General features: G+C 49.2%; 10 non-coding genes across 10 annotated transcripts; 3 read left to right on the forward strand and 7 right to left on the reverse strand.

Moving 5' to 3' along the window:
* Positions 1-1,193: 1,193 nt before the first annotated feature.
* On the forward strand, positions 1,194-1,312 carry LOC138230352 (5S ribosomal RNA). Its single transcript, XR_011186379.1, has one exon. It is a non-coding gene; the product is annotated as a 5S ribosomal RNA (ribosomal RNA).
* Positions 1,313-1,948: 636 nt separating this feature from the next.
* LOC138230157 (U1 spliceosomal RNA) lies at positions 1,949-2,118 on the reverse strand. Its single transcript, XR_011186198.1, has one exon. It is a non-coding gene; the product is annotated as a U1 spliceosomal RNA (small nuclear RNA).
* Positions 2,119-7,379: 5,261 nt separating this feature from the next.
* LOC138230269 (U5 spliceosomal RNA) lies at positions 7,380-7,496 on the forward strand. The gene has a single exon (XR_011186299.1). It is a non-coding gene; the product is annotated as a U5 spliceosomal RNA (small nuclear RNA).
* Positions 7,497-7,726: 230 nt separating this feature from the next.
* On the forward strand, positions 7,727-7,868 carry LOC138230227 (U4 spliceosomal RNA). The gene has a single exon (XR_011186262.1). It is a non-coding gene; the product is annotated as a U4 spliceosomal RNA (small nuclear RNA).
* Positions 7,869-8,627: 759 nt separating this feature from the next.
* LOC138230282 (U5 spliceosomal RNA) lies at positions 8,628-8,742 on the reverse strand. Its single transcript, XR_011186312.1, has one exon. It is a non-coding gene; the product is annotated as a U5 spliceosomal RNA (small nuclear RNA).
* A 390-nt stretch (positions 8,743-9,132) lies between these two features.
* On the reverse strand, positions 9,133-9,249 carry LOC138230297 (U5 spliceosomal RNA). Its single transcript, XR_011186327.1, has one exon. It is a non-coding gene; the product is annotated as a U5 spliceosomal RNA (small nuclear RNA).
* A 393-nt stretch (positions 9,250-9,642) lies between these two features.
* LOC138230324 (U5 spliceosomal RNA) lies at positions 9,643-9,757 on the reverse strand. The gene has a single exon (XR_011186354.1). It is a non-coding gene; the product is annotated as a U5 spliceosomal RNA (small nuclear RNA).
* Positions 9,758-10,148: 391 nt separating this feature from the next.
* LOC138230310 (U5 spliceosomal RNA) lies at positions 10,149-10,265 on the reverse strand. The gene has a single exon (XR_011186340.1). It is a non-coding gene; the product is annotated as a U5 spliceosomal RNA (small nuclear RNA).
* Positions 10,266-10,656: 391 nt separating this feature from the next.
* Positions 10,657-10,773, reverse strand: LOC138230248 (U5 spliceosomal RNA). Its single transcript, XR_011186277.1, has one exon. It is a non-coding gene; the product is annotated as a U5 spliceosomal RNA (small nuclear RNA).
* A 391-nt stretch (positions 10,774-11,164) lies between these two features.
* Positions 11,165-11,281, reverse strand: LOC138230319 (U5 spliceosomal RNA). The gene has a single exon (XR_011186349.1). It is a non-coding gene; the product is annotated as a U5 spliceosomal RNA (small nuclear RNA).
* Between the last annotated feature and the right edge of the window lie 4,781 nt (positions 11,282-16,062).

Consider the following 16,062-nt stretch of genomic DNA (forward strand, 5'->3'; position numbering starts at 1 on the left):
GCTCTCCTCCGCCTTATCTTATCGCGTGTGAGCACCGACAATGGCCACAATGCCGGGGAATGGCACCTGTAAAGTGTTAATTGGGGCACAGGAACAGCCCGTCTCGTCTCGGGGGGGCCGGCTTCAGAGACAATACAGCAAACACAGCGGGGCGGGGGAAGAAGACGACACCACACATGCGGGTACATTCAGCTCCGGCGGGAACGAGACATTTGTCGGTCTTTTCAAGTGCCGAGAGCCGAGCAATCCTTCACTTGTATCGTTTCTCCCCGGTGACTAGATCTGGCCCTGCGACTCTCGACTGGGCTCACCCCCGGGGCAGCCCAGCAGGTGTGAGCCTGGCCGGCACCCGGATGGGAGATTCCACCCTGGAAAAGCTCCGGTTGCTGCTGCTCCTGCAAGAGGTGTGACTGGGACCAGTAGGGAGCGCTCACCCTGCGGGCTGTGTGGCTCTCTTACGCCCCAGCCTCCTGATGGCGACACTCTGCTGCACAAACAGGCGCCGTCCTTCGGGGGAGGCGTCAAACCGAGGTCCCGACCCTCCTTGGCCATTAGGAAACCCCAGGGCGTCTCTCAAAAAGAGACGCCGTGGGTGTCCCTCTGGTGTTAGTGCTCCCCTTTACCCATCAGTCGGGGTCTCCTCCTAATCCCCGTCTCACCTGTAACAATCAATGACGAGGCCCCCCTGTCCGTGAGATTTAGTACTCGCGCAAGAGACCGGGGGCAGAGCGCGAACGCGGTCCCCCGCCCCCCACAAAGTGCGCGCTCCGGGTTCCCTCTCGGGGCCCTGCAACACAGCGGAAGGGCAGCGAGAAGGAGCCTCTTGCTCTGACGCCGCAAGGCCACAAGAGGGCGGAGGCGCCGTGCGCCCGGCCGACGTGTTGGACCGGTGCGCTTTACGTGCTGAAATAAACACGCGAAAGCCCCGAAATGTTTCCAGAGTGCTGTGCACTGGAGGTTTTTGTCTGGTGAAGACTTGCCTGGTGCTCCTCCGTGCAGATTGTTTGTCCTCCTCCAGTGCGGGACGAGCCAACACAAGGGAGCGCATTCGCCAACATCCAGGCACGCAATGCGATTTGGAAAGCAGCTCCTTTCCAAAGAGTGGCACACGAACGATCCTTCAGTCCCGCTCGGGGAGCACGGAACCCCCGCCACACACAGCTTCAAGTAGCGAGTCAGGCGCCGGGGCTTTTGCTTACGGCCACACCACCCTGAACACGCCCGATCTCGTCTGATCTCGGAAGCTAAGCAGCGTCGGGCCTGGTTAGTATTTGGATGGGAGACTGCCTGGGAATACCAGGTGCTGTAAGCTTTTGCTCTCCCGGCCAGCAGGGGTCGCCGTTGGTGCCGTAGGCTTTGGGAGGAAAACCTGCAGGATGGAAAGGTGATCTATAGCCTCATCTCTAGAGATGTTTTGTTGCTGTGGCATGTGTGTGACCCATATTCCAAAAAAAAAACCCGTCTGTAAAACGAATATCGAAGCTGCCTCTAAATCTGCAAATGAAGATGAGTCGATAAACCATTCGTTTTTCGTATAACTAGACATATATTCATTTGTTACCGATTTCATTCATTGAGCACGGATACAATAGAGGTACAGCCATTCACTGTTTGACATGTCTGCACTGGTACAGAACCGAGCAATCAGAAAACGGGTGAAACTGTCTTTAGACTCAGCATACAGTACCGAGGCCCCCCATGACCAAATAAAGGCTAACCTCGATAATCAGCCTAAAGAACGCAGACTACAGCAAAACGACTGACTTTGAAAAGGGAATGAACGTCCGGAAGGAGTAGTGGAACTAGCTTGAGATGCTTCTCCGGACCCCTAACTAAAAGCCAGCGAGAACCAGCAGCGGCGTCCACTCCTGTCGAACCAGGATCCTTCCGCAGCCACGCAGCTCGTGGTGTCCTAACCTTCCTGTATCTGATTTTGGACCAAGCACATCAGGGGAGAGCGCGAACGCAGTCCCCCACTACCAGAAATTATGCAGTCGAGATTCCCACATTTGGGGAATTCGCAGGGGTCAGCACAGCCGGAGTGCAATGGCCGAGCCTCGCCCTGGGTGAACCGATTTCGATTTTTAAGAACTTTATTTTCTTTTCACAAAAAAATACAGGACATCACAAATCAGAAAGCTTTACATTCATATACATACTTAAAACAGTATATATGATCACATCTCATTACATTTTGACATGGTAACAGTTACATAGCAACAATTTTCTTTTTTTCTGGTGCAAATCACATTCTTTACTTAAACTTGATAATGTTTTTCACAGTTTCTTGAGATATTGACCTATGCTCTCTATTTCCCACAGATTTTCTGCTTCCTCCCTCCCTTCTCTCCACAGATCTCTGAGGTAATAGTTCTCTCGGGTGATGAACAGGGCCAGGCTACCTGCTGCCTTGACTGGGATCTCGATGCCTTTGAACAGCCCCATGTTCCTCACTCTCCACAGGGCAACTTTCCCACTGTTCACCACGGCCCAGATCCTGTCAAACACGTCAGGAGGAAGTTTGACAGGAGAGATGCCGTATATGACGAAAGCAGCGGTCAGGGTAAATTGGGGCGAGAGAGCCAGCAACCAATCTTCAAACTGTGCCCAGAAGGCCTTAGCAAAAAAGCAGGACCACAGGAGATGGGATACAGTCTCCTCCTCGCCGCAGCCCACCCTAACGCAGCGAGGGCTGGGGGTGAGGCCCCTACGGTACAAGAAAGTTCGTACCGGTAAGCACTGGTGGACGACACTCCAGGCTAAATCTCTGTGAATGTTGCACAGAAACTTAGAGGATGTGTGTTTCCACACCTTCCTTGTTTGGGCTGATGTTAAAATGCCCACATGGGTCTGCCTATTGTTCTGGGGTGCAACGAAATCTTCCAGTTTTTGGACGCTGACATCTCGGAGGGGAATATGGCCAATTGGGTGAGATCTTAGAAAACTTTTAACTGTCCCATAAATTGCAGGGCATGTGTCAGAGAGTGGGACGTCCAGCTTGGGTCTGACACCCCACACTCTGAACACCTCCCTACCTACCCAGAGCCTGGAAAAATAAGTCCAGGTACGCGCTGCAGGTGCTGTTGCAAAGCCTCTCAGCACAGAGGCCAGGAAAATGCACAGCAGCTTCGTAGCAATATCTGGGACAGACTTCCCCCCTGAGGGTAGCGGCCTGTACATTATTTCCCTTCTGAGTCTTTCCTGCTTCCCACCCCATAGAAATTGAAACATCAATCTCCTCAGCACCGCCGCAACACGGTGTGGGATTGGGAAGGTAGAAGCCAGAAAAATCAAGACAGGCAAGAGCTCGGCTTTGATGACCAGCACCTTCCCTGTCATGGTGAGGTCTCGGTCCTTCCATTGCATCAGTTTTTTGTTTAAGATTGGCAATTTGTTCTGCCAATTTACTGTTCCCATCTCTTCTCCAAAATACACCCCCAGGACCTTAATTCTCTTCTCTTGCAGCCTGAGATCATGTCCTTCTTTTGGCTCCCTCCAGTTCTGATAAAAAATCTCACTCTTAGATTTGTTAATTTTTGCGGAGGAAGCCAAAGAGAAACGATCACAGCACTGCAGAGCTCTGCTAATTGAGGCATTGTCAGAGAGGAGCAGGGTGACGTCATCCATGTATAGAGATGTCTTTACCTCTCCTCCCCCACTTCCAGGCACTGGTATCCCATTAATGGCCTGATCCTGGCGCAAGGCACAGGCTAAGGGCTCCATAGCCAAAACGCATAACAAGGGGGATAATGGGCAGCCCTGCCTCACCCCTGAACAGACTTCAAAGGGGCGTGATCTATTGCCATTAACCATGACTCTGCTGTTGCTACCTGTGTACAGCAGGTTAATCCACTTTCTCATGATGGGGCCAAACTTCATGTGCTCAAGTCCCGATGTTAAGTACTGCCGGTTTAGGCGGTCAAAGGCCTTTTCTAGGTCTACACCTAAAATGCAAAGAGGGAGGGAGCGATCCTCAGAGTACAGGCAGACATCCCTCAACAAGGCCAGGTTGTCGCTCATCAGGCGTCCTGCTATCCCACAAGTCTGTTCTTTCCCTACCAGTGAGGCCACTACATTTTGTAGGTGCAGGAAAAGGGCTTTGGACAGGATCTTAGTGTCCACGCCTAACAGGCTGAGGGGTCTCCAGTTCTTTATGTCATTTTTTGCTCCTTTCTTAAACAAGAGAGAGATAGTGCCTTCTCTTAAGGAGTCAGGCAGCAATTCTGTCTTATATCTTTCCTCGAATAGGACCAGTAGCGGATCCTGAAGCAGATCCCAAAAGGTGCAATAAAATTCTTTAGGGAGCCCGTCAGCACCTGGAGTTTTCCCCTTCTGTAAGCTCTCCATAGCCTGTCTCAGCTCTTCTACTGTCAAATCCCTCTCAAGTACTTCCCTATCTTCTTCACTCAAAACGTTTTCTAGCTTTGAGGTAAAAAAATGAATTTCTTCATCCTTTACCTCTGTAGAGCTGTACAGTCTTGAGTAGAAGGCCTTGGTGCAGGAGAGGATAGCACTCGGCTCTGTTCTCTCTCGTCCCTCCTCATCAACTACACTTTCCATGACAGACTTGGAGCCTACCACTTTCCTGAAAAAGAAGCGAGTACACTTCTCATTTTCTTCCAAGAACTGCACTCTGCCTCTTAACAGCACTCCTCGACTACTTTCTTCGGCTATGCTCCGGATGTCCTTTTTTAAAAGGGTGATATCCTCGAGCACATCGAAGCCACTGTGCAGCATCGTGTAGAGACGCTGCAGCTGCCTCTGTTTCCTGGCTAGCACTCCTCTCCGTCTGGCAGCAGCCTTCCTTCCCTCAGCCATGAAAAAGGTCTTTGTCCTCATCTTCACCTCCTCCCACCACTCTCCTACTGACCCGTACAGACACTGCAAGGACAGCCACTGTGATAGTTTCTCCTTGTAGCGGGATACTACCCCCTCGTTCTCTAGCAGCTTTGTGTTGAGTTTCCAGAGGCCTGGGCCAAAGACAGTCCCGCCCTGGAGTTCCACTCTACACCCTAAAGCCTGATGATCTGAGAAGAAGACAGGCTGAAGAGTGACCCCAACAACTTTCACTCTCTCTGAGACAAAGCAATAGTCAATTCTGGAGCTGCTATTCCTCCCTGACCATGTATATCCTGCTGTTGTGGGATATATACATCTATATGTGTCTGAGAGTTTAAAGTCTTGAACTAAGTTTTGCAGGGCCAGTGAGCTGGAATCCAATTTTATCGGAGAGCTAGACTGCCTGTCTGTGTGCTCTAAGATACAATTAAAATCCCCTCCCACTATCACGTCTGTGCTACTTAACAATAGGGGAGAGAGTGCCTTGAGTAGCTCCACCCTTCCTCCCACATCAGTAGGACAATACACATTGATTAGCCGCAGGTTAACGGTCCCCCATTCCACATCCACACACAGCAACCTGCCATCTATGACCCTCTGAATACTTTTCAATTTGAAAGCCCATCCTTTGAAAAGAATGGCCACGCCAGAGGCTCTGTTGTTATTGTCCCCTGACCAAACAGAAGGCCCTTTATCCCACCTATCTTTAAAGCTTTTATACCTCTCTTGATAGGCTAAAGCACACTCCTGCAACATCAACACATCTCCCTCTCTCTGCTGGAGGTAATCAAAGACACACTGGCATTTAACTCTGTCATTGATACCTCTGGTGTTAAGAGAAATTATGTTTAGAGCCATTTTACATAAGAAAGTGGAACCAGTCTTTACAAAACACATTTCTCTTCGGTCTCACCTGTTACCTTCTCTTTCTTTTTCTTCTTACCAATTTCCTGCCAGCCATCCTCTGAATGAGCCTACATCAGGGTGGCAGCAGTAAAAGCATTCACGGAGTCCATTTCAAGGAAGGGGGTAGAGGGAGGGGTGGAGGGGTTCCAGCTGTCCCCATCGCCATTTTCTCCTTCCTCCTCGCTCGGGGAGAAAACAGAGTCATTTTTCCTTTTCCTCAAGTCCAGCTCCTGGGAGCACTGAGGGGAAAGGGGTGCAGCCGATGCACCAGTCTCCTCTTCCCCCTCACCCACCAGCTGTTGCAGATCCTCCGTGATGGACTGGATGGAGGAGAGGAGGGCATCTGTAGCACTTGCAGAGTCTGAGAAAAGCAGCTCCGCTGAATCCTGGGTATCGTCGCTGGACCCGCTCCACCGGGGGGCCCCACACTGGCCCTCGTTCTGAGGAGCAGGAGTGGGGGAGGGGTCCTCGCTGTTCTCGGGGGTTTTCAAACCCTCGTGCTTGTCTGGTGCAGTCTGCGGTTGTGGGAGCGTAGTGGATTTCTCTTCCACCGGCCCCGGAGCCACAGCAGGACTGATCCTGGCTGGAGGCTGAGACTCTTTGTCCAACAAGGGTTCTTTGTTTGACTTGTTGTTTGCTTTGGCTTTTCGGGCCGGTTTGGCTGAAACAAGCACTGCCTCATCCTTTCTCATTTTGAGTTTATTGGCGTAGGCGTGAGGGCAGTTCTTAAAAACGTGTCCTTCCGAGCCACATAAATTGCACTTTGGCAGCATTGAACAGTCAGAGGCTAAATGTCCCTGTTTGCCACAGGTCTTGCAGCATTTCACAGTGCAGGAAGATGCCAGGTGTCCCACAGCACCACAGCGCCGACACACCTTTGGTTGTCCCACATAAAAAACATAGCCATTGCAGGCGCCCAGCCGGATTGTAGAGGGCAGGTGCCTTAAGCCTCCATTTACATTGTCCGGTAGTAAGCGAACCTCGAATTTCCTTGCTCCTGTTTTTATACCGTCAACATCTCTAACCTCAGTTCCATGGTGGACGGTGCAGTACTGGTTAAGCCAGGTGTGAATGTCCTCCGTCTTTGCCAGTTCCGAGAACATAACAACATGCACCGTTTTCCTCTCTCTCTTTGTCAGAGGCTGCAAGTTGATCTTCTCAAGTGCAGGAACTTTCCCTCTTTTTGCCTCAAACACATCCACGCATTGTTCAAACAGAGGATAGGTACCAAATACAACCTCAAATGCTTTCTGACCTGGGAGAGCAAAGATGAAATCCAAGTGCCGAGGTTCAAAGCCAAGTTCCTTCTGTAACACTTTTCTGCTGAACTGCATACGATCCATGAACAGGTCATCCAAAAGCTCAAAACGTACAGCATTCTTGCGGGATCCAAAGGTTGCCATCTCAAACTGCAAAACAAACACTGCTTCCACAAAACAAGAAAACAATCCAACTACTCCAACTACAGGCTGATCAAGGTATCTCCCCTGCCAGGTAAGCCGAGAGCCGCAGGCGATGAGCCCGGAGCTGAACGGGCCCCACTGGCTCGTTTGTAAGGCCAGGTGCATTGCCAACCACGACCGGCAGGGCAGAGGCCTTGAAGGCAGCCTGGGCTCCTGCAGCTGTCCAGCCACGCACTCTGGTTTCTCTTCATCTCGTACAAATCTTTTGCCTTTTACTAAAGATTTCCATGAAGAGGAGCATGAATGAGTTCCATATAATTTTTGTGCTTTCCTGCCTTCGGGTGGGGCGCAGCTGGGCTGGTCAAAGAGAGAAAACAAAACCGCTCACAATCACTCTTATTACTGCGACTGTGGCCGTCTGCTCTGCGAGTCCTCGGTCTCCGCCTGTCTGATTGGTGCTCTTTTCTTTGGGGGGCGGGAAGTGTCCGGCCGCAAATATGAAGCGTTACAGCAACAACATGCCATGAGACGATTGATAACGATTTCCATAGGATCCACGCGGTTGCCTGGCAACCGTCAGCTTTGCGCAGTGGCAGTATCGTAGCCTGTGAGGTTTAGCCGATGCGCGATTATTGCTAGTTGAAAACTTTTCCCAATACCCCGCTTCCGCCGGTTTGCAATACAATCGGCGAAAGCAATTCTTGACAGTCTCGTCAGAGACTGAGCAAGGTGTTTAAAGACAGATTTTGTCATGGTAACATCATGGTAGAAAGAAACAAGCTTGTTACGTCTCAACAGAAACACTCTTTAGCTCTTTCAGCGTTATGCAGAGAACAGCGTCTGTCGAGATCACTTTTGAGTCAGCGCGAAACGCCGTGTGCTGTCAGTTTGATTTCATATTGCTCGTAGCGGCGCCCGGCTTTTGTCTGTCAAACGTTAGGTTGCCCTTCTTCATGCTGCATCGTCGGCATGAGTGGAGCTTTTTAAACGTCTGTATTTACTGCGCCTCATAAGAAATCGTTTGTCCCCGTTCAAAACAGATTGTGCGATGTCCTGCAGCGTTCGAAAAGCAAACCTTTGACAGTTTGAAAGAGGAATTTATTCTGCTTCCTGTGCGTGCAGTAGTTACAAAGTTGAACGTCTTTATACGATCTGCCGCAGATCTTACAAACGAGCCAGTGGGGCCCGTTCAGCTCGGGGCTCATCGCCTGCGGCTCACGGCTTGCGAGCGTGCCCAATCCGTGCGATAACTTGGAAAACACCCGGCCACACTGTGCCGGAAACGACGCACTCTGGGAAGCCGCTATGCAAAGCGAGGTCCCAAGATCCCCTGCGGCCGGACACAACCCGCCCCCCAAAGAAAAGAGCGCCAATCAGACGGCCGGAGATCGAGGACTCGCGGAGCAGACGGCCACAATCACCATTACAAGAGCGATTGCGAACGTGCTTGTTTTCTCTCTTTGACCAGCCCAGCTGCCCGCGACCCGAAAGCAGGAAATCACAAAAATTGCAGGGAACTCATTCGTGCTCCTCTCCACGGAAATCTTTAGTAAAAGGCGAAAGAGTTGTACGAGATGAAGAGAAACCAGAGTGCATGGCTGCACAGCTGCAGGAGCCCAGGCCGCCTTCAAGGCCTCTGCCCTGCCGGTCGTGGTTGGCAATACACCTGGCCTTACAAACGAGCCAGTGGGGCCCGTTCAGCTCCGGGCTCATCGCCTGCGGCTCACGGTTTGCGAGCGTGCCCAATCCGTGCGATAACTCGGAAAACACCCGGCCACACTGTGCCGGAAACGACGCACTCTGGGAAGCCGCTATCCAGGCAAGGTCCCAAGATCCCCTGCGGCCGGACACTTGCCGCCCACCAAAGAAAAGAGCGCCAATCAGACGGCCGGAGACCAAGGACTCGCGGAGCAGACGGCCACAATCACCATTACAAGAGCGATTGCGAACGTGCTTGTTTTCTCTCTTTGACCAACCCAGCTGCGCCCCACCCGAAGGCAGAGAAGCACAAAAATTGCATGGAACTCATTCATGCGCCTCTCCACGGAAATCTTTAGTAAAAGGCGAAAGATTCGTATGAGATGAAGAGAAACCAGAGTGCGTGGCTGCACAGCTGCAGGAGCCCAGGCCGCCTTCAAAGCCTCTGCGCTGCCGGTCATGGTTGGCAATGCACCTGGCCTTACAAACTAGCCAGTGGGGCCCGTTCAGCTCCGGGCTCATCGCCTGCGGCTCTCAGCTTGCGGCCGTGCCCAATCCGTGCGATAAGTCGGAAAACACCCAGCCACACTGTGCCGGAAACGACGCACTCTGGGAAGCCGCTATGAAAAGCGAGGTCCCAAGATCCCCTGCGGCCGGACACTTCCCGCCCCCCAGAGAAAAGAGCGCCAATCAGACGGCCGGAGACCGAGGACTCGCGGAGCAGACGGCCACAATCACCATTACAAGAGCGATTGCGAACGTGCTTGTTTTCTCTCTTTGACCAGCCCAGCTGCCCGCCACCCGAAAGCAGGGAAGCACAAAAACTGCAGGGAACTCATTCGTGCTCCTCTCCATGGAAATTTTTAGTAAAAGGCGAAAGATTTGTACGAGATGAAGAAAAACCAGAGTGCGTGGCTGCACAGCTGCAGGAGCCCAGGCCGCCTTCAAGGCCTCTGCCCTGCCGGTCGTGGTTGGCAATACACCTGGCCTTACAAACGAGCCAGTGGGGCCCGTTCAGCTCCGGGCTCATCGCCTGCGGCTCACGGCTTGCGAGCATGCCCAATCCGTGCGATAACTCGGAAAACACCCGGCCACACTGTGCCGGAAACGACGCACTCTGGGAAGCCGCTATGCAAAGCGAGGTCCCAAGATCCCCTGCGGCCGGACACTTCCCGCCCCCCAAAGAAAAGAGCGCCAATCAGACGGCCGGAGACCGAGGACTCGCGGAGCAGACGGCCACAATCGCCATAACAAGACCGATTGCGAGCGTTTTTGTTTTCTCTCTTTGACCAGCCCAGCTGCGCCCCACCCGAAAGCAGAGAAGCACAAATATTGCATGGAACTCATTCATGCTTCTCTCCGCGGGAATCTTTAGTAAAAGGCGAAAGATTTGTACGAAATGAAGAGAAACCAGAGTGCGTGGCTGCACAGCTGCAGGAGCCCAGTCCGCCTTCAAAGCCTCTGCGCTGCCGGTCGTGGTTTGCAATGCACCTGGCCTTACAAACGAGCCAGTGGGGCCCGTTCAGCTCCGGGCTCATCGCCTGCGGCTCACGGCTTGCGAGCGTGCCCAATCCGTGCGATAACTCGGAAAACACCCGGCCACACTGTGCCGGAAACGACGCACTCTGGGAAGCCGCTATGCAAAGCGAGGTCCCAAGATCCCCTGCGGCCGGACACTTCCCACCCCCCAAAGAAAAGAGCGCCAATCAGACGGCCGGAGACCGAGGACTCGCGGAGCAGACTGCCACAATCGCCATAACAAGACCGATTGCGAGCGTTTTTGTTTTCTCTCTTTGACCAGCCAGGCTGCGCCCCACCCGAAGGCAGGGAAGCACAAAAATTGCATGGAACTCATTCATGCTCCTCTCCACGGAAATCTTTAGTAAAAGGCGAAAGATTTGTACGAGATGAAGAGAAACCAGAGTGCGTGGCTGCACAGCTGCAGGAGCCCAGGCCGCCTTCAAAGCCTCTGCGCTGCCGGTCATGGTTGGCAATACACCTGGCCTTACAAACGAGCCAGTGGGGCCCGTTCAGCTCCGGGCTCATCGCCTGCGGCTCTCAGCTTGCGGCCGTTCCCAATCCGTGCGATAAGTCGGAAAACACCCAGCCACACTGTGCCGGAAACGACGCACTCTGGGAAGCCGCTATGCAAAGCGAGGTCCCAAGATCCCCTGCGGCCGGACACTTCCCGCCCCCCAAAGAAAAGAGCGCCAATCAGACAGCCGGAGACCGAGGACTCGCGGAGCAGACGGCCACAATTGCCATAACAAGAGTGATTGCGAACGTTTTTGTTTTCTCTCTTTGACCAGCCAGGCTGCGCCCCACCCGAAGGCAGGGAAGCACAAAAATTGCATGGAACTTATTCATGCTCCTCTCCACGGAAATCTTTAATAAAAGGTGAAAGATTTGTACGAGATGAAGAGAAACCAGAGTGCGTGGCTGCACAGCTGCAGGAGCCCAGACCGCCTTCAAAGCCTCTGCGCTGCCGGTCGTGGTTGGCAATGCACCTGGCCTTACAAACTAGCCAGTGGGGCCCGTTCAGCCCCGGGCTCATCGCCTGCGGCTCTCGGCTTGTGGGCGTGCCCAATCCGTGCGATAACTCGGAAAACACCCGGCCACACTGTGTCGGAAACAACGCACTGTAAGGCACCTTGAAGCGTGCACCCCCAACATTCTTCTTTGCACATCTGTGAAAGGTAAACTCTTGAGCAAACTCTGAACCAGCTCTAAGGAAACTAATCCGATTAGACGTTACTTTGACTCATCCTTTAAGGGACCCTTGATAATTGGAGAAATCAATGATTTCGAATGAATTCTGTATGCGTCAAAAGACAGCTATACACAGAAAACATGCAGGACACTGCTCATGATGTTTCCCGAGCCGAAACACAGTGCGTTTTTCCAAGCCATCTGACAAAGCCCGCCCACTGAAAACTGCAGCAGATCGTGTAAAGACGTTCAACTTTGTAACTACTGCACGCACAGGAAGCAGAATAAATTCCTCTTTTCAAACTGTCAAAGGTTTGCTTTGCGAACGCTGCAGGACATCGCAAAATCTCTTTTGAACGGGGACAAACGATTTCTTATGGGGCGCAGTAAGTACAGACGTTTAAAAAGCTCCACTCATGCCGACGATGCAGCATGAAGAAGCGCAACCTAACGTTTGACAGACAAAAGCCGGGCGCCGCTACGAGCAATATGAAATCAAACTGACAGCACACGGCGTTTCGCGCTGACTCAAAAGTGATCTCGACAGACGCTGTTCTCTGCATAACACTGAAAGAGCTAAAGAGCGTTTCTGTTGAGACGTAACCCAGTGGGCAAAAGACGTATAATATACGTCTATTAAACGCATACCTCAGACGTCTAAATGTGGTCTGCAATTCGTCTAGAATGAAATTCTAATATACGTCTATTGTTATACGTCAATTATACGTCTATGATTAGATGTTCATTATACGTAAATGGTTGGAGTTCTATTATACGGATAAATTTAGAGGACTATTATACATATATGGTAGGAGTTCCGGATAACTTTAGAGGACTATTCTACGTATATGGTTGGAGGTCTATTATACGGATAACTTTAGAGGTCTATTATACGTATATGGGTAGAGGTCTATTATACGGATAACTTTAGAGGTCTATTATATGTATATGGTTAGAGGTCTATTATACGGATAACTTTAGAGGTCTATTATACGTATATGGGTAGAGGTCTATTATACATCAAAGTTAGGTTTTACAGGTGTAGAAACTAGTAAATCAACCCAATGATTTGGTTTAGAAATTTATTGTGAAAATACACATTCACACCTGAAAAATATGTATTTCAAATTATACATTGTATACAATCAATCAACAATCAACATATGGGCAATAATCATAAAAAACACAACTAGTCTTAAACTTCAGCTACAAATTCTGGTAATATGGCAATATACAGTATAGTAACGGCAAACACAAACTAATTACATTAACACACTAACTCAAAACCACATTTTGATTCAAATATACATTTTAAAATGTACAACTTCTATATTTCCAAGAAAAAAAATATTACAATGGAAGTTAAGATGATTTTTGTCCACTATTTGCAAACCCTGTGTAATTGTCCTAACAGTTAGAACCAAAAACCTAGTATTTTCAGTGTCCAGATCTCCTGGCCCCCTGCCTTGCATATGCATTCTTCAAGTAACACATTGCGTGCTCCTTTATTTCTTTTTCTGCTGATTTAGGGCGGGACTTCAGCACCGCAGCTAGGAGAAAATTATATAATATTACTTCCCAAATTAATGATGATTAATATCTTCTTTAGTATAATCTAAAAAATGAACGGTTTACTAACCTCAAAGCTGAAATAAATGTATAAAATTTGGCTTGTATCATAGAAGTTGAGCAATAAAGTCTGTCCTAATTAAAGAGTACCCAAAGTTTGAAAGTACAACATAGAATAAGAATAGAGAAACGGCAAAACGATTTAGTGTCATCTTCCCCATTCACACCATTCCCCATTTCGAATGAATTCTGTATGCGTTAAAAGACAGCTATACACAGAAAACATGCAGGACACTGCTCACGATGTTTGCCGAGCCGAAACACAGTGCGTTTTTCCAAGCCATTTGACAACGCCCGCCCACTGAAAACTGCAGCAGATCGTGTAAAGACGTTCAACTTTGTAACTACTGCACGCACAGGAAGCAGAATAAATTCCTCTTTTCAAACTGTCAAAGGTTTGCTTTGCGAACGCTGCAGGACATCGCACAACCTCTTTTGAACGGGGACAAACGATTTCTTTGGGGCGCAGTAAGTACAGACGTTTAAAAAGCTCCACTATTTTTATGTGCCATTTTTTGCTTATTCACTTACTATTTTAATCAAAATAATATTAAGAAAGATCTGTATGTATTCAGATAGTATTATTATTGTTCATACTTACTCGTCAAAAGAGGATTGCTGAGATATTTGCGGATATACTTCTACGTTTGAAAAACGTGTCCAAAATGGTGACCAACGAATACTAGCAATGCATTGTGGTATATAACCGGAAAATATGCCGGGTTCGATATTTTCTCAACGTATGCGTTTATTAATGTTGTCGATATTATGGTTGAAATTTAACATTGATAATACATCGCGGCTATGTGCCCCCTGCTATGAGCTGATGTGCAATTTTAACGTATGCAGTTAGTAAGGATCGGTCACTGTTGTATGGTATTATATACAGTATAATGACATTATGGAATAGGATGGGGACAGGCCTGGCATCACGGGGGGAGGGAGGAATGTCGCCCCTTCAGTTTTGGGCAAAAAGATGTACCTAACTTACCTAGGAGTATACGGCACTCTGCACAGTGTACGAAGTAATTTTCGCAGTAATTAATTTATTATATTTACTATATTTATTATACACGTGTAAATTAATTACTGCGAAAATAATTTACTTCGTACACTGTGCAGAGTGCCGTATACTCCTAGTTGCGGCACACACGATACATACAGTAAAAAGCCTCAGGCACTGTGTTAGATGTGTTTTCGACGTTATATATGCGTTTATTAATGTCGTCGATTTTACGGTTGCAATTCGACTTTGATTATACGTCGAGGCGACGTATATATACGTATAGCCGTATTTTCGCCGTGAATATACGTATATTCGACGAATCAGTGCCCACTGGGTAAACTCTTCAGCAAACTCTGAACCAGCTCTAAGGAAACTAATCCGATTAGACGTTACTTTGACTCATCTTTTTACGCTAGGGTTAGGGTTAGCATTCCCACGCTACTTAGACACTTTGTTTACGCTCAGTGCTTGATTTTGGGAACTTCAGGACGAGTGGGAATTTTCTCCTATCTGTCAATTCTGTTTTGTTTTGGAGACTCTTGGCTGCCTATGTTGTACAGTGCAGCGTGAAGGAAACATTTTCCAAAACTGTGTCAGCTCAAAAGTTGTAAGAAAACCTCTCCAGCTGCTTTAACTCTCTTCATTTTTGTCATTTAATGTGACACTCGATGTATAACTGGAGCCTCACATATGCAAATGGTGAGGCTCCAGTTCGACACCCAGTTCAATACCACTTTACAGTAAATGACAAAAGCATGGCAGACTGTGCCGGACCGGCAGATTACTTCCGCTTATTTTTACCATATTAAACAATGGAAATCCAACCACTTGCATTTGTGACACTTGATTTTGGCTGCACCTAAGACACTCTTAAATCTTCAAACACATTTCTCTTCTCCCGCAACACTCTTGTCTGTCGGCGCTATGTGGCAGCGTTGCATGACAACCCATCTCACCACGGAAAGGAACCTAACAGCTTTGGTAAGAGAGGAGAAAAGGACCTGGCCCGTACGCGGCTCAAACCCACAACCTTGGCGTTACTAGCACCACCATCTAACCAACTGAGCTAACCGACCTCACAACAGTGGTCCTCTCTGTGCTGCAAAAAATCAAGCTCAGGGAATTTCTTTTGTCCTTTGAATAGAAAGCCGTGTAATTCAGTGTACGGGCTTTCTCGTGCAGTTTCATAGTTCTTGTAACCCAAATCCTACACTGGCCTGAAGTGCCCCCCCATTTCACAGCATTTTTCAGCTGATTTAAAATGTACCTAAAGGAGAAGCATTATTGAAGACCATCAATTACCAAGAGCTTTTGTCAAAGGTTTTGGTGGTCATTTTTAATGACCACAGAGCACTATGACCTCGGTTTTACATCTCATCCAAAAGACAGCGCCCTTTTTCCAACACAGCTTCTCCGTCACTATATTGGGACATTGGGACCCGTACAGACCTCAGAGTGAGCGCCCATTAACACCACTTCCAGCTGGAAGCTTTGTTTTTCCCTGTAGCTCACCCTCATCCTGGTACTGACCTGGCTCACACCTGCTTAGCTTCAGTGGGTTTTCAGTTGCGAGTTGCAAAAGTTGGGATACAAGTGTAGCGGCAATGCTTGTTAATAAGACAGAATTAAGCGTTGGTATGCTGTCCTAAATGAAGCCCCATCTCACCCCCCATCTCTGTGGTGCAGCCACAGAGAAAGTATTCATGCAGACTGATTTAAGTTGTTTTCTTTTGATAGGGAACAGCTCCCAGACAGGGATGCACTTAGCTAAGCCTGGCTATCATGATCAATGGTCATCCATTGGCGCCTATCTGTCTAGGGAGTGCTGAATGGACATCTGGACTGCATTCTTAAGTGTCAAGAGTAAGTGAC

The sequence above is a fragment of the Lepisosteus oculatus genome, unplaced genomic scaffold (assembly GCF_040954835.1).
Source record: "Lepisosteus oculatus isolate fLepOcu1 unplaced genomic scaffold, fLepOcu1.hap2 HAP2_SCAFFOLD_48, whole genome shotgun sequence".
NCBI lineage: Eukaryota > Metazoa > Chordata > Actinopteri > Semionotiformes > Lepisosteidae > Lepisosteus > Lepisosteus oculatus.